The sequence below is a fragment of the Anopheles coluzzii genome, chromosome 2, assembly GCF_943734685.1.
Source record: "Anopheles coluzzii chromosome 2, AcolN3, whole genome shotgun sequence".
NCBI lineage: Eukaryota > Metazoa > Arthropoda > Insecta > Diptera > Culicidae > Anopheles > Anopheles coluzzii.
In genome coordinates, this window is record NC_064670.1 from 80,341,630 (window position 1) to 80,366,017 (window position 24,388).

Here is a 24,388-nt window from a genome sequence, read left to right on the forward strand (position 1 = left end):
TGATTGCTTTCCCAATGTCATATCATCATTCTTTTATTTACCTTTTTACTACCCTTTTTTTAATTTTCTTTTAAGATTCAATATGTAATTCATGCTTATCATGTGTTAAATATTCAATTTATATGTACTGTTTTTTTTACGGACTCGGTTGCATTTTTATCATTATTGATTCCTACTCAGTAGTTGAGGGATTTCAGCAAGAGATACGTGAATCCGATCGAAACTCGTCGGAAACAGCATGGAATAGTTCGAACTTTAAACGTTAAACAACTTCAACTTCGAATAGTTGAATAATGAAATCGCGTATGCTTTACTGGACCTTCTAAAGCTGGATCTGCTGACCATCTTGCTAAACCTGCCGGAGCCAAAATCATGACTAAGCCAGCCACGAATTTCTCTTGCATAACTTTGACCTTCTAACATTCGAGTTATCCTACATTATCATTAACACATTCAACCCGGCGCTGATTTTCATCAACTTTCCGCTCCGCAGGCATGTAGAACGCAAGCAATTGATTTTAAACCAAGCATGCATGTAGAAAAGAAATGAGTTTCTCCGCTAGTTTTTCAATTCTACTCTGTGCATCAATACTGTTCTGTGTGGGATAAGGTTTTTGTTAACCACGATTTGTGCACGAACCAATATTTGTTGTTTCCCAGGCAAAAGACCAATGGCAGGCCCCAGGGACTGCCACCGGCATACGGGAAAGTTCACGGACAGGCTCTGGGCCCTGCCACCGCTGAACATGTTAAGGATAATACTTACAGTTTTATCGCATTTTCGTCCCATTATAAATATCTAGAATGCAAATAGAAGAATGAAATCAATGAAAATAAAACCATAAGATTCCTGATAAACACATTCAGTATCATTTCTTTCACAATGGAATGACTCTGAACATTTCGTGCATATACAATCGGTTCAAGAAACATGGCGCTGTGAGAACAATCCAACTGCAAATATTTTAGCAGTACGTGCTAATACTGAGTATTGAAAACGTGTAAAGCATCTTTTCGACAGCGTGAGTTAAACCTTCAGCTGAGGTTTATATGGCCTCGAATAAGGAGAATGTTCTTCTATAGATTTAACTCATCAGTACAATATTTCACATTCATATTTCTTTGCACACAACCACACACAAACACACTAATTATACATACCTTTTGAATGAAATTAAGTGAGCACAAATCCGGAATCAGTCCAGCATCCACCAAGTCATTCGACAACCACCAAACTAGTATTAAAAGCAAAACGCAACGAAATAAACAACCGGGGCGAGTATGGGCTTCGAACGACGAAATCCGTTCGCCGCGGTTACCAGAAGGCGCTCACTTGGCGCTCAGTTTTAAACTAACGTACCCAAGGTTATTAGACTCTATACAGGATACGACAGAGCGTTTGAGAGGGTCACCATTATATTATGGATACCTTGTTTACAATTTGTCTGTCAAAATTGATGCCGGCCAGCTGTTGCTTGGCGTGAGCAACATAAATAAGTTTACAGAAGACGAAATTACTGCTACAATTTTTCTTAATGCTAACTCGTTATATCATTTATAGAATATGACTTCTATGTTGGATTGGTTAATGCTTACATGCCCTGGATATCGTCGGATTCAATTGTTCTACAGGTTTGGTATTGTAGTCTCAGCTTCAGTGGACGAGGGTTCATGCCGCCCAGCAGCAGCAGTGTCCAAACTGGGTAATTGTGCTGTCCCAGATGCGGCCGCTTGTGCGAGAAGTGGTCAGATCCCATGTCGATTCGCGCATAACAGCTCGTCCTTTATTCGGAGTGGAACGGACACGGATAATAATTCAGTGAAAGAGTATCGATGTGATGACACCCTTTTGACGATGTTGGTCAGGGAACCTGTGATGACGTTTTGCAAAAAATGCTACCGGTATCACTTTCGTTCCGCTATTGCACTTGTCCCGAGCTACGACCGCGACGGCGCTGACGAACTTGCGGTAGCGGTGATGATGCGTTTCCCTCAAAATTGCGGTGCTGAGATGATGATATGTAAAGTAGAAGCTTGTGTGGCATGGCCTTGTCCTTACTAAAACACTGCTTAAGCTACACCCGAGGCGACATGACGTGGACACCCACATGAATAAGGCTGCAGCCAGAACGGAATGAACATTTGTTTTCTTTGAACTGGAACGGCAACAGTGGCAGCATAGACGATCGTCTCGAACACGAACGACGACGACACACATATACTTATAGTTTATTTCCTAATTATAATTGTTACAACAGGACCGTTCAACATTTACTCCCAGGCTCAACCACTACTCTTCCTTCACAAGTGCTCTACTCGGTGACCCTCATATTCATCTCTTTCTCCTGCTCTTTCTCATATAATTTGTATGAAAAGTGAAATAATGTGGATAGGGTTTATCTGCCTCTATCAAAAATGTAAAATATTATCATACGGAACACCTCGGATCGTAATGCGAGATTTTCCTCGTGAAGAAGGGTGTTTAATCTCACTATTTCGGATAATTTATTTTCCGCGTTTCGGTGAAAATTTCAAACCTTTAATATTTACCAGCAGTTATTCGTTGCCCGCTGCGCAAAGCGATCGAAAACTTCTCAAACTCAAACTGCAAACATATTTCACAGCATGGCTGTAAAATATTTCACATTCAAAATTGTTGCAAATTTATAAATGAAATATTGCGAAATTTTCAGCGCTGAAATTTCCCGCTGCGCAAAGCGATCAAAAACTTCTCAAACTCAAACTACAAACATATTTCACAGCACATGGCTGTGAAATATTTCGCATTCCAAATTGTTGCAAGTTTATAAATTAAATATTTCGAAATTTTCAGCGCTGAAATTTTAGGATTGAAATATTTCTTCGATCGGAATCCAAGCGTTTTCCCTGACATTTCTGCTCGTTTTCTCGATCGCTTTTGGCGGAAAGCGATCGAAAATCCGAGCTACAAAACTGCTCGATTTTGTCGTGCGGGATTTCTGCTCGATTTTTCGATCGCTTTTGGCGCAAAGCGATCGAAAATCCGAGCTACAAAACTGCTCGATTTTGTCGTGCGGGTACCCGGGTAGCCAAATCGATTTTGATTGCTCATTTCTCTGATTCTAGGAATCCGATTGATTTGAAATTTGGAATATGTATGTAATCCACAGCCATCTTTCACTGGAATTTTTCGTAGATTTTTTTGAGTATAATTAACCTGTTTTTTAGAATTAAATATTCCAATACCCCTATTCCAGGCAACCGGGCTACCCGGGTAGCCAGTGACTTTGGCAGCTTATAACTTTTGAATGCGTAATCCAACATCGATGCAATATGCTGATGACAATCTAACAAACTAATGCAGTTTCTATAACTGAGCATATATTGGTTCAACTCGCTACCGTTTTTTAGTTATAGCTTTTCAAAGTTGACAGGATGGTTTTGAAAATAATTACAAAATGTAAAAAATATTTTTTTCAGTACTTTAAAAATTTCACAGCAAAATGACTCTGGTAGTTTGGAGAACTTTATGTTGCTCGTCTCTTGTATTTTTTTTAGATTTTTTACTAGGAATTAAAAATATAAAGGAGTTTCAATTTGAATAAAAACCGTTACGTTATGATCGTTGATGGTAGAAAGACACCAATATCAAATAAATATCACACACAATGTTTAAATTCAGTCTCTTAACAATGTGTAATCAACATGAGTGACCAACAGAGACCATTTTATGAAGTTTTTGCATTCGTCGCAGATGTGCATTTTATAAAATTATTATGACAGGTGTGATGTAACGGTTTTTATTCAAATCAAAACTCCTTTATCTTTGTCATGGCTCATAGAAAAATTCTAAAAAAAATATAATAGACGTGCAACATACAGTTCTCTAAACTACTAGAGTCATTTTGCTGTGAAGTACTGAAAAAAAAATTTTTTACATTTTGTATTTTTTTTTAACAAAATCCTGTCAACTTTTAAATACTATAGCTAAAAAACGGCAGCGAGTTCAACCAATCTGTGCACAGTATTAGAAACTGCATTAGTTTATTTAATTTTCATCAGCATATTGCATCATTATTATTTACGCATTCAAAAGTTATAAGCCTCCAAAGTCGCTGGCTACCCGGGTAGCCCGGTTGCCTGGAATATGATGTTTTCTTGGTTGCCAGTGACAGGGTTAAACGACTGTTCAAATGTGTTCATTTATTCATTTATGGGCTGTGAAATATGTTTGCAGTTTGAGTTTTAGAAGTTTTCGATCGCTTTGCGCAGCGGGTGGCCCCACGAAGCAAAAACGTACATTGAATGGCGTGAGATTCGGATTTTTTATGATTCACTCAAGGTGGAATGTATAATGAGGTGTAGTTATAGCGCTTTTGGCGATCCCCCCCCCCCCTGGGCTTCGATTTTGACAGATGGTTTCCCGCTTGTATATGTATTGATGGATTGTTTACGTTTTGCATGGTCAATATTTGAACTTGAAGCGTTCGCCAAAAGCGGAAAACTAACTGTCAGTTTTCTTCGTCGATTCTTTTTCCACCTAGCTGTCAAAACGGGCTTATAACTTGACCTGATATCTTTACGGTCCTTGGATTCACTATAGCCTCTCACCATTTCTTTCTCACGGCACCTATTTTTTCTCACTACTGTTCCGCTCATCTCTGAGAAGATCGGATGTTTATTAAATCCGATCCAAGGTGGATTAAAAATATCAGGTGGTGGACTCTAGTGCATTTTGACAATTCGTCACTTGACGTAAGGTCCCCAGGATTCAAACTTTGTTTACATTTATTAAATTTGTTCATATTATTTATCTCCCCCATTTTAAATTTCGTGCCTATTATTTTCGTGTATTATTAACTCCCCCCCCCCGCAAATCATTAAAATGTGTTTGATTCAAAACCTAATGCAACAATATGGTCCCCCCCCCCCCCCCCCCCGCGGAATACCACCGCTCGACACCAACCGTAGGGTTCCATTCCTTTTTACGCTTAGGGCCCCCAACACCCTAAATCTGCCACGGGCTATGTGGTTTCCGATCTCTCACACTTACGCACTTACGCGACACACTATTACGCACTTACGCAGGTTCAGTAAACTTGCGTTATCAAAATCGTGCTTAAATAAATTAGAACTTTCTGTACACTGTCACGTTCGCCATGTGGTGAAAAAGGTTTCTTTCGTTCCAACTTTAAATTATGACACCAATTTAGTAATACTTTTACACTTCTGTATTTTTCCGGGCAGCGTTTCCTCTTGGTAAACAGTTTCTTTAATAATCTACTTCCTATGCCAAGCCCTTAGTTATACTATTCCTTTTCGCGCCAAAATTTATCCCACGTTTTTCTATTGGCTGAAAGTATTTATCTTAAACATATTGTATGTGGCTATTAGCTTATATCTCTATCCTATTCTGTTGGGAACTAAAACCAAGGCGGATTAAATTTCTTGCCAAAAACGAGTTATTATATTACGCGCCAAAAAATTTGTCCGTTTTTCCGCGGTTGGTTTAGAAAAGGGCTCGTTCCTGTGTTGCGGCCCTTTTAACACTTTTCTTCTGTTATGCTTCGTGCCTTGTTCGTTTACGCCTACGCTCGTTTTAAACGTCCCGTTTATGACAGGTAGTTGGAATTCCAACGCGAGATTCCAACATATTCTATCCTATTCTATCCGGCGCCCTCGCAAATTGCTGTCAATTGCATGGCGGGATCCTCCCTATCCTTCCTATCATACCATTCCGTCAAACATTGCGAGGGTTGCGAGTAGTATCATCTGCTCTAAATCTAATGTTTTTTTTAATAATCTGTTTGTTTTATTCATTAATTTTTTTGCATTGTTATTTGTCGAAAGGATCACTATTTCAAGTTTTATAGATTTTTTTCAAAATAAAATGTCTCAATTGAGGTGTTTAGTATGCTACAATTTGTAATGTTATATCTGCTCTTGAGGTGCTATAATTATGACTGCTAAAACTAGGTGCGAAAAACCTGCCTAGGCTCGCAAGCTCTTTAATGCGAGGGTTTTGGGGCTGTGAACTTGCATGGCGTGCGAGCCCTCACGCGTTCTCGCAAATCGCTGTCAATTGCAGGACGGGTAGTCTCCTCCCTCGAGTCGCGGATGGCACTCTCTAGCGCCAGGTTGAATAGGAGACAAGCAAGCCCGTCCCCCTGGTGCAGACCTTTGGTGGTAGCAAAAGGTCCTGAGAGTTTTCCATCCACCCTCACCTGGCAAGTGACGTTGGTCATTCTAACTAGCCTTATCAGTTTGGCCGGGATTCCAAATGAGCTCATAGCGTCATACAGTTTTACCCTGGCTATGCTATCGTATGCTAGTTCAGCTGCAATTTCGTCGGTGCCGGGTACCTAGTTATTTTTCAGCCGACGGATAGCCTTTCGTGTTTCGTCTATGCTAGGTGGCAGTAGCATGACACTATCTGCTAGTGGCGCTTCTAGCTGTTCGTTAACCTGGTTGAGTAATTCATCAAAGTACTGAGCCCACCGCGAGAGGACCTCTGGCTGGTTACTAACCAGATCTCCATCCTTGTTGCGACAGTAGGTTACCTTAGGTATAACGTTGTTTCGGTGGCCTGCTATCGCCTGTTCTTTATTATAGATTGTTGTTTTGTGCCCTCCTTGGCTAGCTTTTCGTCTTTTTCGTTTCCGTTTATTCCCACGTGTCTAGGGATCCATTGGATTTTACACTGGGTTAATTCTAGGTTAAATAATATTCTGTTGATGATTTCATCTACGTATAATTCGTCTATAGCAGTCTCTAAAATCATACATGACGCTTTGCTATCTGTGTAGATTGTGCAGTGTTTTAGCTTTTTCTTTGTTGTCGCTATCGTGATGATTTCATTCGGGGTGATTTTTATGTATATACCTAAAAGGTTTGTATTTTGCTGTCATCCGTGTATATTTGTATGTCCTGTTGGATGTTTATAATTTCTAGGCTTTTTTGTCTTAACCTTGTTGCGTCTTGTTGTTTTTTGGTTTCCATTGATGGAATGGATAGTAGGGTTGATGCTGGTTTTGAAATGGATTATTTTTTGAGTTGTTAAGTTCATTTCGGGTTATTTTATCGTATATTTTTTTGGTTATTTATTTTTAGATTTAGGCTATTGAGTGTTTCATGCAGTGTGTTTAGAGTGCGTCGGAGTTTTGCTATTGTTGTTGAGGCAGTGATTCCACTTTCTATGATACCAAAATCGTATGCATATTGTATTAGTTTAGTTTTGTTGTGATTCAAACTATGGCAGTCGCCTGTATATATATTGAATAGTATAGGTGAAAAGACGTAACCTTGAGGGAGTCCCATGGATATTCTCCTACTGATCTTTTTACCTTCGGTTGTGATCTCGACCCATCTGTTACTTAGGAATCCTACAATTCATCAAATATCTTCTGTGGATAACATCTTTCTGGTGAGGATTTTTTCTAGGATGTCAACTTTCACACTGTTCAATAAAAATCACTCCAGTGTGCTTTTTTTCTCAAGTTGTTCTTGATGGTGTTGACAATCCAATCAACAGCGGATGTTGTGGCGCGATTTTTCCTAAAACCAAATCAAATGGTTGTGTTTGCAACTTTGGTTATGGTTGGGAGTAAGGCTACGGGTGTGTGATTTTCGGTTAGGGTATGGTTTTTTCCTGGGTTACCAATGGCAATAATTTTATTTTTTTAAGTTTTTTTCTCTTCTATTTGTCATATTTGGTACATTCTGTTGATTTCGTTGATGATTGCAGATGAGCTATTGTTGCTAAGGATTTTTAATGTGTTATACGATATTTTGTCTATACCTGTAGAGATCTCCATCCTTGTTTGCATATTGATTTGTTAGAATCTCTCTTCTATTCTCTTTGTTTTGGTGAGATTTCTTAAATATCGGAATTTGGCTGAATCTCTTTTATATTCTATTTGATTTGTTATTGTTTTGTTTTGGTTGAAGATTTTCTGGGACTCACATTTTTTCCCCACGCCTTGTTAATTTCTTCTGACCACCATGATTTTGGTTATAAGGTGGTTTTACTTCTATTTCTTAAGATTATCATATTAATATTTTTGGTAATAATGTTTATGTCCGTGTTTTCATTGCCCGACAGTAGAGTAATTTCCTTATCTATTTTTTTCCTATTGTATATGTATCTTTGGTACGGAGAGGATTTAATTGTATTAATCTGTGTAAAGATTATTTTGTGTCCACTGTTTCCAATAGATATGTAAAAAAGAGTTCTTTTAATATCGGGGGCAACTGTTATCGTTGCGATCGTCAGATCGATGGCCGTGTTTTTTTTCGGGTCAAGGTTCATAAATGTATGCTCTTTTTTATGTATCACAGTGAAATTAGTATCGTTTATCATTTTTAGTAGATTGCCACCTTTCCCATCATTGTAGTGATTGCCCCACTCCCAATTATGTGCGTTAAAATCTCCCGTTGAGATTACTTTTGAATATTTGTTGAGAGATGTGAGCACTTCTGCTCTTAGTGTTATAGGTTTGACATACACAGATGCGATTACCAGTCCCGTTTGTACAGCGTAGACAGCTGTGGCTTGTACATTGGGGTTAGTTGGTATTAGTGGGATTTTTTTGTGTTGATACCGTTACGAATTAGTATAACCACACCTCCGTAGCTATCTTCTCTGTTATCGGAGATTACTTGGTAGTGTTGGCTTTTTAGTGTGTCGGATGAGTAATTATACAACCAAGTCTACATCTATATTTTTTTAAATCAGTATTTCTCTGATTTCTTCCTTGTTATTTTTTATTCCTTGTACATTCGCTTGAAGCAGTGTGAATGTTAATCGGGTAAATAAGGAGTGTTAGATGTGTTAGTTGCCTGTTGGGATGATTTGGTAGTTATTTATCTCTGCTTCAATTTCCTTTCGGGCTTGTGTTTGTTTCTCTCGTTGGGGATTTTGTTTTTTGTGCATTTGTTGTTTCAGTTATATAAACATTTGGGATAACGGGGCATTGGCGTCTCCGAATACGTTTTGCTTCGCCATACGTTACCTTGTTTTCTGTTCCGATTCTGCTGATTTCCATTTCGTAGACGAATGCAGGTCAGTTTGTGTTTAGTGCGTGGTGGGCTTCTGGGAATGACACACATTTTGTTTTTTTACATGGATCTTTGTATTCGATTTCGCTACAGTTCGCGCAGATTTTATCTTTCTGGCACCATTTTTTTGTCTGTCTCAGTTTCATGCATGTTATGCACCGCATGGGCCTGGGGACGTAGAGTTCCACCTTTACTGGGTATAGTCCGAAATCCACTACACGTGGTATCTTTCCCGTTTTGAAAGTTATAATTGCCGTTCGGGTGTTCCTGAGTGTTTGTTCTGTTTTTCTTTTCATGATGACGATCTCTAGCACTTTAGGTTCTTTTAGTCCCTCTAACAATTCTTCTTCTGTGAGGTATTCAATCTCTGGGCATCGGATCACTCCCTTATTTGTGTTCAGGGTCGGGTGTTCCTAGGTTTTTACCATAGTTTCGCCTCTTCCATCTGAAATTTTCTTTATTGTTGCCAATTTGTTTGCTTGTTTTTTTTGTTAGCTACTTTGATTAATAGTTTGCCGTCTATTAGTTTATTGACCTAAATTGCTTTTGTACCGATTGCATTGTAAATTACTTTTGCCGCAAAAAACGGGTTTATCCGACTTAGGTCTTGGTTTTTTTGTTGTTGTCTGCCGCGGAATTCTGCCTGCTGTCAAACCCACATGTAAAGTGTCAATAGCAACCTTCCCAAACTGTCATTGTTAATAATTATTAACAACCGATTCGCACAGAAGGTGTTGTTCCCTGTAATTGACGACAGAGGGCCACGCGGTAAATGCTTAGTGTGGACAACGTCCAACACTGATCGGGCCGAGTACTCCCGAAGGCTCACGATCGGGGCTACGGGAGAGAAGAAAGTTCACTCTTTCGACTTAGCCCGAGATAAGTGACGGCCGCGAATTTCCGGTCCGTGTATTTTTTAGCTAACATACTAAACCTACTGTTACCAAAATCCTATACCGGAGCGCCCCCTCACTTTCAGATGATTCCGTTGCGGTAGGTTTTATGCGACAGGCCCATCACTAGTTTTTATGGATGGCTTCAAAGTGCTGTGTCAAAATGTTACAGTGAATCATAAAATAATAATACTACAGTTCATTGTTATTGTTTAATTGTTTATTACTCGTTCAATGGAAAACAATGGATCCGTGTGAATGTTCTCAAGTCTAATATTAGTTTAAAATAAGTAGTTAGATCATCTTAATAATTCGCTTCTAAGGCTGTTTTTAAAGGATTGCACTGAGGCCCCAAAATCAAACAAATGTCGAATTAACAAGGTAACAAGCGTGTTGCGTATCGGGAGAAGCGACGCTGTATCGATTCCATTCTCTCAGAAAGTCTTTGGTTTGAGGGCTTCCAGACAACACAGGCGTATTCGAGTACCGGGCGGATAATACCACAGTATAACGCATTGATGCAGACTGGGTCTTTGAAATCTCTTGTTATCCGAAACAACATGCCAAGCAATTGATTACCTCGGGTAATCACTTCCTCTGTTTGCTGGTCAAAGGACAGCTTTGAATCAAGTATGACTCCGAGATCCTTCATAGCATTAGTGCGTTGTATTGGTAAACCGTTAACTGTGTAGCTGGTGTTCCTAATTTCTCGTGCTCGTGTGAATGAAAGGACTCGGCATTTTTCAATGCAGAGGCTCAGGCGGTTTCGATTGCACCATTGGTGAAAATCGAATAGGTATTGTTGTAGCTCGGAGTGGTCTGTGTCATTTTTTATCGTCATGTAGATTTTAATGTCATCTGCATACATTAAATGATTCGCTGCTGGTACTACATACGATAGGGAGCCGTCCATAAATTACGTAACGCTGAAATTGAGATTTTTCGACCCCCTCCCCCCCTATCGTAACAAAACGTAACGTTAGAGGAGACCCCCCTTCCAAAATTACGTAACGCATGATCCAACACCACCCCCCCCCTCCCCCTTAATTTGGTTTTGCCATATATTCATTCCATATGGCATCTTCAAAATTCAAACAGTTACATGTCATTCTATGCTAAACGCATCGACCTGTATATTATTGTTTGTTTTGCTAAACGAGCATTTGAGAATGCATGCTAGCCAAGGAGAAGGGAAAAAAAACCTTGCTTCAGAACAAAGAAGTAAAATTGAAAACTACAGTCTTTACCTGAGACACACGGCTCTTAAACCTGTATTACACGGTGGATTTTTTCATGGCAATTTTCTGTCAAACCTCTGTTTTGGTATTTTATAAATGTCAAGTTCGTATTCCCTATCAAAAGATGTAAAGAAATAAAAGTGCAAAACTTACCCAGGTGGGCGATCATTTGTCAGTGACCAGTGATAGGATTGTATTACGTTACGTAACAGAATGTGAACCCCCCCTCTCCCCTATGTAACAAACCGTAACGCTACAGAGAACCCCCTCCCCCCCTTTTGAGCGTTACGTAATTTATGGACGACCCCTAGGTCGTTGATGAACAGTACGAACAGTAGTGGACCCAGGTTGCTACCTTGTGGCACACCAGATGATGCAATGAAAGACCTTGAACGGCACCGTTGGAAAGATACAGCATACGATCGATTGACAAGGTACAATTCTAACCAGCATATTAAATTTCGCCCAAATCCCAACTTATTTATCTTGGCCAAAAGGATGTTGTGATCGATGCTATCAAAAGCAGCCTTTAAATCCATATAAACTGCATCTGTTTGCATCCTGCTATCCATGTTACGGAGACAATGTGATGTAACGTCAACAAGGTTAGTAATCGTCGACCGCTTTGGAACGAAACCGTGTTGTTGAGGGCTAATATAGTGGTATGAAGCCGTGAGTAAACTTGTTTGGATCACTTTCTCAAAAACTTTGGCCCCAGCACTGAGTGATGTTATGCCTCTATAGTTGGCTGCATCTTCCTTTTCACCTTTTTCTAAATATGGGGACAATCCATGAACTCTTCCAAATAGAGGGGAATTCTCCTTGTGGCAGTGAAAAATAAAATTTTTTGGTGAAGATCGGCGCAATGAACTCACAGCATCGGCTGAGAATGATGGCAGGAATACCATCTGGGCCAGGACTAGCTTTGGGCTTGACTGCTTTGAGCACATGATGGAACTAATTTTGATGATACTTTAATATTGTAGTCATTATCGTTAAATGTTATATAAATTACAAATATATGCTTCGTACATCTTCACCATCTAAAGCACTGTTTCAAAACGAAAGAAGTAAATTAATTTTGAAATAAGTTACCGATAAACACGTAAGATATAGTTAACTTACTTTTTCGATCAACACTGTAGATGTGAAGAAATCAATCAAGCACTGTAAATTAAGGATTGATGCATGGCGTCATTTTTGTAAATGGAAATCATTCCGCAAAAAGTAAACATAAAGTACAAACGCAAATTTTTCAATTAAAATTAGTGTCTCTAGCGGAAGTACAGGTGTAATCAATGACGAAACTACGACGGACCAATCGACATCTCGGGCAGCACAACCTGCAGCAGCACAAAAGAGAAGGCTTCGAACCAACAGCAATGTTGATCGACAGAGGGTTATAAATGCTCACCAAAATGGATGCAATGCGGCTGATATTTCTGAAATGGTTAACGTACATCGCTCAGCAGTGTATAGGATAATCAAAAAATATGAAACCAAATTTGTGGTTTATGCTGCTAAACGTGGAGGTATTAGGGAGAAAAAAAAATAAGTGCAGCTATTGGCGAAAAAATAAAAGAATGTATAGATGAAGATTGCATCATAACTTTACAAAAGTTGGTAGAAAAAGTATTCGAGGAATTTTCTATTCGTGTGAGTAAGCCTACGGTAGCAAGGGAAATCAAGAGTTTTCATTATTCTTTAAAGATAATTAAAAAAATACCCGCACGTAGGAATAATCCGCAAACCGTAGAGATTCGCAGAGCTTACGCATCAAATTTTTATGCGTTGACCGGGCAGATTTCCGAAACGAATGTGATATTTGTTAACGAGATGGGCTTCTGTATCAGCATGAGAGCAAGTAGAGGTAGATCGGCTGTTGGAACGCCAGCAGTTAAAGTAGTATCACAAATACGCACTCGCAATGTTTCCATCATATGTGCTATATAGATCAGGAATTCAAATGTACAAGACAGCAGAAAGAGCAGTAAATTGTGATTCCATTTTGGAATTTATTAGAGTTTTGAAGAGCAAGTTAAGCGCAACGTCGATTCATCTACGTTATGGATAACGTAGCTTTTCATAAGTGTTATGAAATACGCCATCAAATAGAAGACGATGGGGATGAAGTTCGATACCTTCCTCCTTATTCGTCGTTCTTCAATCCTATTGAGAACTTATTTAGTAAGTGGAAAGAAATCACTAAAAGGGCAAACGCAAATAACAATGCAGAGCTTATTGAGGCCATTGAGAGAGGAGCTTAATTAATTACTTCTAATGACTGTGAAGGATATATCAGAAATATGTGGACATATCTTCATCGGTGCCTTAACAGTGAGGAAATATACGATTAGCTCCTTTGTTTTTATTATTGAATTACCAAAACATCTGGTAAAGTCATCCAAAAATGTCAAGTTCATCTAAAAATGTTATTACAGGCGACCCCCGAGTTACGACTGTATTTGGGACCGAAAAAAGAGCTCAAAGCAAGGCGTAAGTCGAAATCGTCGTAAGTCGAGAACAACTCGTTTATAACAACAGGTTGTGAGTCGAAAGCTTAATTCAAATATTCCGTTAAGTTTTATGAATTGCCCATACAGTTACACGATTATACTTTACTATTTAAGACAACAAAAAGCTATATTTTGTAGCATATTTTATAGTTCAATGTATATTATATTTCGTTCAATATAATTAGTGTAAATAGAGGAAATATAAATGTAAAGAGCAGTATTATTTATCATCTGCTTTATTTTTTGACGATGAAATTTTCTATAGACAACTGCTTTAATGCATTTTTCTTTTCGTTGTAAATTGCCTTATAATACGCAAACTCATCATTTACACGGCTTTTGAATGCTGCGAAATGCTGTTCATCGTTTTCCTGTGCTTCGATTTCTGATAAAGCAATGCTCAGATGCTCAAATGCTTTAGCTAATTTGGCTGCTGAAAAATCTCTCTTATGCACGTTAGGCACTTCACAACTTACAGTAGCAACCTCATCATCAGAACTGTTGTTTTGTTCCTCAATAGATTGCATTTCCAACAACTCGTTATTTGATAATGGCTCATTTTGATAAATAATAAGCTCATTGATGTCATCAATGTTTGCCTCAATATTTAAATGCAACAGTAGGGATGCACACTGTTGTCTTATTTGTAGCACGTCATCTGCGCTATTTTCTTCTAGAAAATCGTAATTTTCCTCTTGAAATACATTTTTTCAACATCGATTCAATGTTACTTGCGTTACCTCATTCCAAGCCGCTGAAATGTTGTTGATAGCGTCATAAACATTGTATTTTTTCCAGAACTCGATCAATGTCTCATGATTTGTTTCTATGCTCTCAATTGCCTTTGAAAATGTTCGACGTAGGTAGTACGATTTGAAAGTGGCAATCACACCCTGGTCCATGGGCTGCAACAGTGCAGTCGTTCTGGGAGGGAAAAACATCACCTCTACGTTAGGATGAATTTCATTTAAATCGACAGGATGTCCTGGGGCATTATCCAACAAAAGCAGAACTTTGAAAGGAATTTTAAGTTTTTCTAAATATACTTTTGCTTCTGGAATTAAATTTTCTTTAAACCATTCCAAGAAAATTACTCTGGTCACCCATGCTTTCTTATTTGCTTTCCATATCACTGGAAGCGTCTGCGTGTCAATATTCTTAAATGCTCTTGGCTTCAGTGAGTGATACACTGCAAGTGGTTTAAGCTTGCAGTTTCCAGATAAATTACCTCCTAACATTATGGTAATCCGTTCCTTAGCTATTTTGAAGCCTGGCATTGATTCAACTTCCTTGGAAATGAAGCTACGGGATGGCATTTTTTTCCAAAACAACGCCGTCTCATCGACGTTAAATATCTGCTCAGCAAGATACCCTTTCGTGTTTACAATATCGGCCAACTGCTTTGGAAATGATATCGCTGCAATTTCATCTGCACTGGATGCTTCACCGGTGATCTTAATATTATGCAGATTTGAACGTTTTTTGAAACAATTAAACCAACCAGCACTAGCTTTAAAATCTTCTAGAACCTCTATTTCTGACTTAGATCGTAAATCTTCGTACAATGATTTGGCTTTTTCTTGGATATTTCTAGTGCTTAATGGAATTCTTTTATCCGTGATATCGTCTATCCAAATGATTAGTAGTCTTTCCATTTCGGTTAATGTACCTAGCCTTTTTTGGGTTACAATCGTTCCTTGTAACGATATATTACCTTTAGTACAATCTTTGATACGATCTGTGGTGTTCGCCTGTTCAAATTAAGTGAATTGGGAAGGACAGCTTTTTCTCATCACTTGAGGTCTGCGATATTAAGGGTTAATTAGGGTCTCAAGTAGATAGTTAGAGAGCTTAGGAGATAACGGGAGAGTCGGGCAGGACACGCATAATGAGCGCGAGAAATGCGTAGCCTCGCGAAAGTGCGTAGGTGCGTGAGAAAGGACAGGTGCGCGAGAAGGAATAGGCGCGCGAGCGTAAGGCGAGAGAGAGAAGGTATAAAAAGGAGCATCCGATCGGATAAGCTCTCTTTCTTAATACTCCGGTATACCGCGACAATACTGTTCTCCTGCGCACGATTAAGATAATAAAGTGAATATAATTGTAGAAACTTACAAATTGGTGACCCCGACGTGATCTGAAGGGTGTCGTGAAAAGTGTCGTGATTGGTGCAACAAGTGCTAAGTGCATGGCTAATGGATAGAGGAAACGACAACCGTCGTCGCTAACGCACATCACGGTCCCACCTCTTCAGCTGTTCACGTCCCTGTTATCATCGTGCTGCAGCGCAGGACTGGAGTATAACGCACACGGACACATACACTGCGTGTCGGAACATTAAGGAGAGTGCAACGCGTTACCACGTGGACAGTGTTTTACCGCTACTACAAAACCTGTCAATCCAACGTACGGGGTGAATGCCATCGTGAAATCCGCGTTTCGGACCATGCGGTAGCCCACATTGTGAGTGTCGCAAAGGAAACCACTCACGGGTTTTTTTTTCTCGTTTACGGATGGGAAGAAGCCAGCCCTCCGAAAACTGACGAGTGTCACACGGGACCACGCCAAAGCAGCAATATTCCGGTGTGAAGAACGAGGCATAGGAAGTAACGCGATCTTCTATTTGGCAAACCACGTGACGCAGCCATCGCGATCTTCTATTTGGCAAACCACGTGAAGCAGCCATCGCGATCCTCTATTTGGCAAACCACGTGACGCAGCCATCGCGATTTTCTATGTGGCAAACCTCGTGAAGCAGCCATCGCGATCTTGTATGGTGGAAACGACATGCAGCAGCCATCTCGATCCTCTATGTGGAAAACCACGTTAACCCATCGCGCAGCAGAAATCGAGCTGTGTAAAACAACGGTAAGCAGCATAAGATGACGTGCCAATCATTCGACGGAACATCATAGTGAACGAACGGACGCAGATTTCAACGTGAACGAACGTGCGGAACATCGTGGATGACGGGTGCAGCTTTTTACGGTGCAACATCGTGGATGACGTGTGCAGTTTTTCGTCGGCGCAGCCATCGCAATAACGTGTCGAGATTTTCATCGGCGCAGCATCGTCTTTGCTGCATGAATCACAACGCCGCAGCCGCTATCGAGAACAACGAGCTGAGAACCTCGTGGTGACCTACCGGCTGCTGACGCTATACGCCACGATATCGGTGAGCTCGTTTCTTTATTTTATTTTATCTTTTCTCTTATTATAACGTATTTTCCCGCGTTCCATCATTATATTATTATCGTATATACTATTGCGTTAAATATTAACATGCATTAAATTTGAATTTGCCGACCTATTTATATATATGCATATTTATACATATTTCACAATCGTTTCGTGATACGTCGTAAACATTTCAAAAAAAAATTTTTTTTCATCATAATACGCAATTTTCATCAAAAAAAAAAAAAAAAAAAAAAAAAAATTCAACTCAATAGTGTAAGCATTTTAGAGAGAATTAGGTACATTTTTTTTATTAGATAGGGAATATTCTGTGAACCCAAAATGTCAAAGAACGAAAGTGATGATAAAAATGCTGGTCCCAGTGCAATTCCGGTGCGAGCCGCGGGGCCGTCATCAGTGGCGGGAACGATGGAACAAGAAAACTCTCATTTGGCCATAGAAAAAATTTCCACAAAATTGCCTTGTTTTTGGGAAGACGCTCCAAGCGCATGGTTTGTGGCAGCAGAAGCTGAGTTCGATATTTCAAACGTTACAAGGGAACGCTCGAAATATTCTCACGTTCTAAGCGTGCTCCCGAAAAACGTCTTGCCGAAAATAATGGACATAATAACTATGCCATTACCAAACAACCCGTACTCACATTTAAAAAGTCAACTTCTAGAAAGGCTTAACGCGAGTGAAGAACAACGAATCACTCAGTTGTTGTATCACGTACAAATGGGTGATCGTAGTCCGTCTGATTTTTACAGACACATGGTTCAGCTGGCAGGTGATTCTGCAAACCTCACTTCCGAGCTTATTCGTAAGCTTTGGTTATCAAGATTGCCAAAAACAATGGAAGTAGCGCTCATTGCCATCGGAAACCGAGAAATCAATGAGCTAATTAAAATCGCAGACAGGGTGTGGGAAGCAACCCAAGCCGGAGCGGTATCATCAATCGCAGGCGTTTCTTCTAGTGAAAGCTCGGGAAGAAATCCCTCGAATGAAACTGCAATATTGCGACAGGAAATTTCTGAACTGCGTAGTATGCTAAGGAGAATTTCCTTCCAAACAGGAAATAATAGAGGAAGACAGCGAGAAAGATCTCAGAGCCAAAAACGTGCAAGAACACCATCACAGGTTCGGAAGCACCCCATGTGTTATTTTCATTTTCGGTTTGGCGAACAAGCACGACGGTGCCAAAAACCCTGCAATTTTTCGCAGCAAAAAAACTAATTTGCTCAACGGCAGCGGCGGGCAACCCGAGAGCAATATTGGGCTCCTCTCGTCTTTTCATTGACGATGAAAAAACAACATTTACCTTCCTTGTAGATACAGGAGCCGACGTGTCCGTCATACCGTACAATCTTTTTGGAAAAGTCATCAAACAAGCTGAACACCAACTAGTAGCAGCTAATGGTAGCCCTATAGCTACTTACGGAACCAAGTTGCTACAGTTAAGTCTTGGACTTAGGAGAGTGTTTTCGCACTGTTTCACACTTGCTGAAGTGAATCGACCAATCATTGGGGCTGATTTTTTAGCGAAGCACGATTTGTGGGTCGACTTAAAAAGAAAGAGGTTGATCGATCATCTTACAGGACAAGAAACGATCGCAACGATCGCTTTGGTGGATACACCTACCCCCAAAAACTGGATGATTGAATCGAGCATATTTGGTGAAATTTTTAAAAAATATCCAACTTTAGTGGATCCACCAGATTATAAAAAGCCAGTTAGGCATTCGATAGTACATAACATCGAAACCAAAGGAAGCTTACCATTTTCTAAACCACGACGTCTGGATCCGAAAAAGCACAAGATTGCTCAAGCAGAATTTCAACACATGTTGGATCTGGGAATCTGCAGAGTGTCCTCGTCGTCAGCTTCGTCACCGCTACACATGGTACCCAAACCTGATTCAGATTGGAGACCTTGCGGCGATTATAGGCGTTTAAATGCCATCACAATACCTGATCGTTATCCGATCCCGCATGTGCAGGATTTTACGATGAACTTGGGTGGTTGCAAATTTTTTTCTAAGTTGGATATCATTCGAGCGTACCACATCATACCTGTTGCCGAGGAAGACATCCACAAAACGGCGATAACCACGCCGTTCGGGTTATTTGAATTTCTAAGGATGCCGTTTGGCCTCAGAAATGCAAGCCAGTGTTTTCAACGACTCATGAATAATATTTTTCATGATTTAGATTTTGTGTTTGTATACATAGATGACATTCTGATAGCTAGTTCGACGCGTGAATCCCATTTAGAACACTTGCACATTGTTCTAAAACGTTTAACGGATCACGATATAAAACTTAAGCCATCAAAATGCATTCTTGGTGTGAATCAAATAGAATTCCTCAGCCACACCATTTCGGCGAAAGGGATAACACCATCGCCAGAAAAAATAATGGCCATTCGAGATTTTCCTTCACCATGTTCGGTGAAACAGCTTCAAAGAGTTTTGGGAATGGTGAATTATTATCACCGCTTCATTCCTAACATTTCAGATAAGCTAAGAGTGCTTCACCAGTTAGTAAAAGAGCACAACAAAAATAGGAAAATCAAATTCGAATGGTCTGACGCTTGTGAACAAGCACTAAATCAAATAAAGGATGAACTTTCAAACGCTACCATGCTCGTGCATCCGAAAAGTAATGCTACTTATACACTAACAACAGATGCTTCTAGTGTTGCTGTAGGGGCAGTATTACAACAAACTAGCGAAGGCATTTTGGAACCTCTTGCGTTTTTTTTCTAAAACTATGACGCCCACGGAACAGAGGTATTCCACATTCGATAGAGAATTGCTCGCTATTACTCTTGGGATAAAACATTTCCGACATTTTCTAGAAGGTAGATCGTTCACGGTTTATACAGATCATAAACCATTGATCCATGCCCTAAATTCAAAAACAGAAAAATCCCCAAGACAATGCCGACAACTAGACTTTATTTCACAATTCACAACGGATATAAAGTACATTACTGGCGAGAGCAACGTTGTGGCAGATGCGTTATCTCGAATAGGAGAAACCAACGAAATCACAAACTTCACATATGAAGCAATTGCAAAGGAACAACAAAAAGACGAACAGCTAAAACAACTATTTGAAGACTCAAATAGTCAGGCAAACTCCAAATTCAAATTAAATCAATTAATATTGGATAAAAACAAACTAGTATTCGAGTCGTCGACTGGACAGAATAGGTTGTATGTTCCTCAATCTCTAAGAAAAAAAACTTTCGCCAACCTACACAACCTATCCCATCCGGGTATTCGCGCATCACGCAAGCTGTTATCCGAAAGATTTTTCTGGCCGTCAATGAACAAGGACGTGGGAAACTGGACTCGTTCGTGTGTTGGATGCCAAAAATCTAAAATTGGTCGTCACACTCGCTCGCCTTTGGAAGCATTATCCGTTCCAAAAGGGAGATTTGAACATGTGCACATGGACATCGTTGGTCCATTGCCACCATCCGAAGGAATGAGCTACTTACTGACCATTGTTGACCGTTTTACACGTTGGCCGGAATGCTATCCGATGCCTGATATGTCGGCTAAAACGCTAGCTGAAACATTTGTAAGGAATTACATTCCAAGGTTTGGTTGTCCATCTACAATCACAACCGATAGAGGCAGACAGTTCCAGTCAAAACTGTTTGAAGAACTAACAAAGTTGTTAGGAACACATCACATTAAAACGACTGCGTATCACCCTCAATCCAATGGAATGGTTGAAAGATTCCATCGACACTTAAAAGGAGCGTTAAAAGCCTGCGAAGACAATACGCATTGGATTTCTCGATTGCCACTGATTCTGCTGGGCATTCGAGTAGCATACAGAGACGCATTAAAAGGCGCTCCAGCAGAAATGGTATATGGAGAAAGTTTGCGACTTCCTTCCGAAGTATTTTTACCATCTGCTGCAAAATCCGTCGAGGACGTACCCGAATTTGTTCAGGATTTTAAAAAAGCGCTAAGGCACATTGACCCATGCCCACCAAAACTAAATGATACAACACCGGTTTACTTACCAAAACACCTTCAAACCTGTAAACATGTTTTCGTACGGGTAGATAAAGTGAGAACGGGTTTACAAGCACCGTATGAAGGACCTTTTGAGGTAGTTCGGCGGTGCAGAAAATTTTTCACGGTTAAAATCAAAGAAAAAAATGAATCTATTTCGATTGACCGCCTCAAACCTGCTTTCGAAATGGAGGGTGTCTCCAAAACAGGCAAAACCACAAATAGCCAAAAGAATGTTCGCTTTGCGAAAAACTAAATGAAATCTCAATTTAAGAGACAAACACTCTCACAATTCTTTTTCTATCGCGACTCCGTCACTGGTGGGGGGTTCTGTGGTGTTCGCCTGTTCAAATTAAGTGAATTGGGAAGGACAGCTTTTTCTCATCACTTGAGGTCTGCGATATTAAGGGTTAATTAGGGTCTCAAGTAGATAGTTAGAGAGCTTAGGAGATAACGGGAGAGTCGGGCAGGACACGCATAATGAGCGCGAGAAATGCGTAGCCTCGCGAAAGTGCGTAGGTGCGTGAGAAAGGACAGGTGCGCGAGAAGGAATAGGCGCGCGAGCGTAAGGCGAGAGAGAGAAGGTATAAAAAGGAGCATCCGATCGGATAAGCTCTCTTTCTTAATACTCCGGTATACCGCGACAATACTGTTCTCCTGCGCACGATTAAGATAATAAAGTGAATATAATTGTAGAAACTTACAGATCTTTGTTTTTTACGATTGTTTTAATCGTCGATACCGGCCGTTTCTTTTGTCTGGCAATTGAAGCAAAATCTTTCCCACTTTCATACAAACGTATTATCTCCAGCTTGTCCACAAAACTGATGGTACTTCTTTGTTTTGTTTTGTTCTCTGCTATTATCTTTTTTAAACCTTTCTCCATTTTTTACTCCTTTTAATGATCTATAAATAATATAAACACAATGCAAAATACGGCAGTGTAAGTACGTTTGAAGAAAAAGTCTCCAGTGAAGAAAAATACTCACTGCTTGAGTTTAAGTTCACTCTTCAATACCAAACATATGTGAATAACGACTGCAAGCCACGAGAGTTGAAGCGCACTAATTAAAATGCTAGGCCAGTGCGCATTCATACAAGAAAATGTAGATGCATTCACACCAATGCACGGGAACATGTGTTGGAGTTGAAAAAAACATCGATCTCCAACTCAGGCTAAATTGCATTGTCTGCGCCCCACCGCAGACCGTATTGTCCCGTGTGCTAAACCATTTGGAGCCGCCGGGATCATTTGGCTCCGGGTGGAATCTTGGTGGAATTACTGATAATCAGAAACCTTTCGGCGCTGTGGGTACGAAATCGAGAGCCCATCACTAGTAGCCAGGATTGTTTTCTACCTGATTCAACACATACATAGGGTAAATGTACCAATAGTGGGGCAATTTGTGGTGGTACAGATGTATTTTAATGGATTTAAAGTGTCAGAAACGACAATTTCTGAATATTGCTTCGTTGTAGCTATAATGGTAGTATGGTTCCTATAGTCGTCGTATTGTGTTCCTATAGTGGTGGTAAACAAAGATGCCTCAAAACAGTGCATAATATCAATATAACTTAGTTTTGAGGCTGTTTTCGTATGAATAGCATGGATTACTGCCATAATAATGATATCTTTCGTAATTTGATCGTAAAAAATGTATGAATTTGGTTGATGTAAATATTGACTGAAATACTGAATAACACCTGTCGTCAACCCATACTCAGAAGAGTTTGCTCGATTTGAAGTCGATTTTTCACTCAGCCAGATAAGCGAATGTTGGCCATTGTTTCACAAATTACTTACAGAAAACTAATTTTTGTTGCTTATTTTAATGAAAACAGTACGACATGTCAAAAATGTCGTCGAAAAAAATCTAAAATTAGCTGTTTTTATTGATTTTAGAACTAGGACCACTACAGGAACATGCCTGTTTGGTGTACCTATAATGGCACTATCGTAAAAAACATTTAAAAATACGTAAATATGGTCAAAAGCCAATGAATTTGAATAAAACAATTTCATTTGATAACAATTATGCTAAAAAACTAATAATTGCGTTGTTATGTGGTCATTTAGAACGTTAACAAGAATATGAGTATCGTTATGAAATCCTAAGGATTTTGGAAAAATGTTGATACCTTTCACAAAATAATGGATTTTTCGGTCACTAAGAAACGGAATGGCCCCATTTCATTTTTAAATCCTTTGTAAAAGGCTAGAGAACATTTCACACTATCATAAATAACTTAACTACTGTTAATTTATCGTATGAGACGCATTTTAGTGCAATACCACCACTATTGGTACTAGCACCACTGTAGGTACGTTTACCCTACATGTTGTAGCACACACGGTTTTCGGGCAAAACGTCGATGATGACCACGAGACACACGAAACCGACAACCAAGAGAACATTCCCAACAAAAAAGAATAGAGGGACAAAGAATATAAAAGAAGAAAGCATGTGAAATGTGTTTATACTTTTTTTGCTAGGAGTTTTTGCTAGGAATACAAAGGATGGCAAATCCAATACAGAAATCTAAAAATTGTCGTTACGGATAATATGATCTAGAAATCGTTTTCAATTGTATATTATTTAATCTTCTCGACATCATTTCGCTATTCCCTTAAAGTAATTATCGAGAATGTATTAGTTTATGCCAACCATTTCATTTTTTTATTCAGTGAAGGCCATTAATTTTTAACGGTTGCCGGTGAAAATTAAAAAATAACTGTCAATTTGAACAAAATAACAACTGTCAACTGTCAATATCAAAATCGTCGTATCTGCGAATCGGCGTATCTCAAGGGGGTCGTAACTCGGGGGACGCCTGTATTTTATAATTCGTTGGAATAAAAGACAAGAATGTTTGGAACAAGAATTTAAATGATTATTAGATACAAATGTTGCTTATTATTTAGGACGAGCAGCATCAGCTATAAAATTTGAAAATATTTGTCTTTCATACTAACTAAAACATTTCACCGATTTGAATTAACTGTAGACAAACAGAATCCGAACTGTCATGTGTAGGCATTAAACGTCAAATGACACATATGTACATACCTTTACATTTATACAAATGTCAAAAAGATGTGAACTGTCAAAAGAATAATAAAGAAGTCAATTCACGCTGAACTGTTAACAGAAAAACACGTGAATCTGTGTCTGCTGTCCTTACGTCCTTATGTCCATACGTTCAGCTCGCCTCCTACATAACCTTTACTCGGTTGGCTTATCCTTACAGTACAATGAATTGAAGCTTGTTACAAGACTAAATTATTTTTTTCTGAACCATTTCTAACGTTCGCAAAATCTTCAAATTTAATAGGTTTAAATTAAACCCAGGTAGAAAAATCGTTTTTGATTGCTTATTTCTCTGATTTCGATTGACTTGAAATTTGGAATATGAGTGTAAACCACAGCCATCTTTTTTTGACATTTTTCGTAGTCTTTTATTAGTATAATAAACTGTTTTTTTTTAACAAACTT